The sequence below is a fragment of the Otolemur garnettii genome, unplaced genomic scaffold, assembly GCF_000181295.1.
Source record: "Otolemur garnettii isolate 467f Iridium unplaced genomic scaffold, OtoGar3 scaffold00012, whole genome shotgun sequence".
Lineage (NCBI taxonomy): Eukaryota > Metazoa > Chordata > Mammalia > Primates > Galagidae > Otolemur > Otolemur garnettii.
The window spans coordinates 28784418-28788223 of NW_003852407.1; the positions used below are offsets into that span (position 1 = coordinate 28784418).

Consider the following 3806-nt stretch of genomic DNA (forward strand, 5'->3'; position numbering starts at 1 on the left):
TACTCCAGAGGCTGAGGCAAGAGAATTGCTTGAGCCCAAGAGTTTGAGGTTACTGTGAGCTACGATGCCACAGCACTCTACTGAGGACCACAAACCAAGACTGTCCCTAAAAAATAAAATAAAACCTAATGTGAAAGGACCGTACTAGACAGGAATTTGTTCCTGTCCTACTTACTGTGATTTCTACTTAAAGACCTTAGTGACCTTAATAACCTCCCTAATATGTTAGGATAAAGTCAAAAAGAACAAAGTCTGCACCCTTGGTGGAGACATGAAGAATAGATGATTCATCCCACTGGCTCAACCCAACATGATGTTTTTGTACTTGAAAAATCCTCTCCAAAGTTTACCCTCTGTTCCCAAACTCCAAATACTAAAATGTAGAAATTGTCAAGGAGTTCCAGTCTCATTGCCCAGTGCCACTGACGGGCCATTCCAGCAGTGTTTGCCCGTCACTGCCTTGTCCATGGCCCTGAATTTAACTTCACGGGACTCGAACTGCTCCAGAAGTTTTGCTCAAGTCTACAGCATAACGTTCCAGCATCCACTCCAAAGCCAACATCTCCCAGTGGCAGAAGCTCCAGGCACTTTCTGAAAACGTGGGTGAAAGTTCAGAATCACTCCCTTCTTGGGAAGGCTCTTTCCTTACTGGTCTTCCCAGGAAGCCTCTCAGTCACCCTGCTTCCATTTCTTAGCACTGGTTTTACCTCCCCAGAACATCCACTCACATCTTCCAGTTATTAACACCACCAATAACAACATCACACATCTGCCGAGTGCCAACAGCGCTCTCTGTTCACCTCTGTTCTGATGGCAGCGTGTAAAGGCAGGGCCCACACCTTAAGGGCTTGTGATGTAAGTAGGACAAGAAATAATGTTTAGATGAGACACCAGATCAAAAGGCTGATAAGACTCAAATGTGTGTTGTTCCCCTCCCCCCCTCCCTCTGGGGGCAGATCTTCAGAAAGGAGTCAGAGAGAAAAGATCTTTCAGATGAAAGGGGGGGGGACTGGAGGCACCAGCAGCAGCTTTGGGCTGAGGAGAGATCCTGAAAAAGAGAGAGGGAGGAAATGAGCACAGGAGCAGAAGGAGCAGAGGAGAGAGATTTTAAAGGGACTGAAACCGCTCAACAAACAGCGCCCATTGACAAGCTGCCTTGACAGCATCTCCCTCCAGAGGGAACAGAGGAAGAAGAATGCTACCATCTCTCCTTTGTCCCTTCTATCCATTGTCACTGTTCAGGACTCGAAATGCTCCACAAGTTTTGTTCACATCAACAGCATGCCACCCAAGCATCCACTAGATTCTTCAGAAGACGATTTCAGGCCAGGCGCAGTGGCTCATGCCTGTAATCTCAGCACTCTGGGAGGCTAAGGCGGGTGGATTGCCTACGCTCATGGGATCAAGACCAGCCTGAGCCAGAGTGAGACCCCCATCTCTAAAAAAGAGCCGAGTGTTGTGACGGGCACCTGTAGTCCCAGCTACTCAGGAGGCTGAGCCAAGAGGATCGCTTGAGCCCAAGAGTTGGAGGCTGCTGTGAGCTATGACACCATGGCACTCTACTCAGGGTTACAGAGTAAGACTCTGTCTCAAAAAAAAGGGGGGGAGGAGAAAAAAAGGTACTTATGAGAGATGATGGTATGCTAATGTGCTTGGCTGCCATAATAACTGCATTGTGTACATTAAGATAAGTATGTATATTGAAATAGCATGTTATATACCTTAAATATAGACAATAAAAATACTTTTAAAAAAGAAAGAATACATAGCAACTCTCTCTAACTTTATATTTAATTTTCATATCTTCTCATCTTTATCAACATATATTTTATATCATTTAAATAAGATTTTTTAAAAATATTATTTTAATTGTTTTACAGAACAGAGGTTAGTACTGGTTCAAGGTGTCAGCATGACGAATGTTATATAGACACTGAAAATGATTATTATGAAGACAACGTATAAACATAAGGAAATATGTAAGTATATTATATGGATATAATATTAAGTTAAAAAGGGATGATACTTTAGTGGGTATGTTACAATGAGCTTGTCACAGTGCCAAGTAAATGTGTATTTTTTGGTGGACAAGAACTATAAAATACAAATATAAAAATATTTTGATCATATTAGGATGGTGGTGGTGTTTTTTCAATTTTTTCGTACTTTTTTAGGACTCTTTTTGTGTCCACATTTTTAATTTAAAGGATCTTTAGGGTGCTTGCTTCAGCAGCACATGGGCTAAAATTGGAACAATATAGAGAAGATTAGCATGGCCCCTGCTGAAGGATGACATGAAAATTCATGAAGTGTTCCATATTTTTATTCACAGAAAAATACATAAATAATCTTAAGGCCAGGCATGATGGTGGCTCAGGCCTGCAATCCAGCATTTTGGGAGGCTGAGGCAGGAGGATAGCTTAAGGTCAGGAGTCCAAGACCAATCTTAGCAATACAGACAGACTTCATCTCTACTCCCAAATTTAAAAATTTGGTGAGCATGGTGATGTGCACCTATGGTCTCAGCTACTCAGGACATTGAGGCGAGAGGATCACATGAGCCCAGGAGTTCGAGGCTCCGGTCAGCTGTGATCTTGCCACTGCACTCCACCCTGGGCCAAAGAGCAACACTGTCTCTTAAAAAAAAAAGGAAACCAAAACACAATCTGCTGTGGCGGTTTCAGGAATGGAGACATCCTCCTTGTGTTAATCCAAGTATCTCAGAAGGGAAGAGGAAGAAGGAGTTTGTTTTGCTTTTCAAACACCCCAATAAACCAGACTGATTTAACGTGGCATGGGGTGCTAATTAGCGATTTCTCACATTTGCTAATGAATAAGCCACCTCAGGGAAAATTGCTGGAGGTGTAGAGCACAGGTCCCTTGGGGGCCCCAGGAGTGACTCCCTGGCTGGGGATGGAAACTGTGAAAGGCAAAGACACTGAACAGCTACTAGACCATTTGCCCCAAGTTCTGATAATCCGTCTGGCCAGCAAAGGCCTCGGCTTGCTGAGAGCACTGTGGTTCCACCACGTTCCTCCCTATGGATGAGACCCGAGCGTGGTTGCTGAGCTGAGGTTAACTATTCTGCTCGGCCTTATTTCCCAGGGTATTTTGTTTCTTAAAACGCAACACCATGGATAAATGTAAGGAAGGCTTATGTAGGTGCTCAGCAAAAACAGCACAGCCCACTGAGAAAAATGACCTCCCAGTTTGCACTCTGCTCCTAACACCCCTGTGAGAGGACTGACTTTGGAATAAGCTCATAAATGCAAACACACACAGGGTCCGTGTTCTCCGGCCACGGCCAGCAACTAAAGCAGCACCTATTTTGCTGACCTAGTTAGTATTTAAGCAGCACAAGCAGGACATCAGGGCTTAGATATCTTGAGATTTATTTATTTATTTATTTACTGAAACAGAGTCTCAAGCTATTGCCCTGGGTAGAGTGCTGTAGTGTCACAGCTCACAGCAACCTCAAACTGTTCGGCCCAAGTGATTCTCTTGCCTCAGCCTCCCAAGTAGCTGGGACTACAGGCACCTGCCACAATGCCTGGCTATTTTTATTGTCATTGTTGCAGTTGTCATTGTTGTTTTTAGCAGTCTGAGACTGGGTTCAAACCCACCAGTCCTAGTGTATGTGGCTGGTGCCCTACCCACTAAGCTAAGGGCGCCGCCCAATATGTTGAGATTTCTGAGGACAGTCCCAGGAGCCTTAGCCCATACTGCCCCCCAGCACAGAGCTGTGTGACCTTTGGCAGGTCACTTCACTCTCAAGCTCTGTTTCTGTTTGCTCAGCACCTATAGCT

At 44.5% G+C, this 3806-nt stretch overlaps 1 non-coding gene across 1 annotated transcript; it reads left to right on the forward strand.

The window, feature by feature from the left end:
- Positions 1-2217: 2217 nt before the first annotated feature.
- On the forward strand, positions 2218-2324 carry LOC111723550. The gene has a single exon (XR_002772070.1). It is a non-coding gene; the product is annotated as a U6 spliceosomal RNA (small nuclear RNA).
- The last annotated feature ends 1482 nt before the right edge of the window (positions 2325-3806 follow it).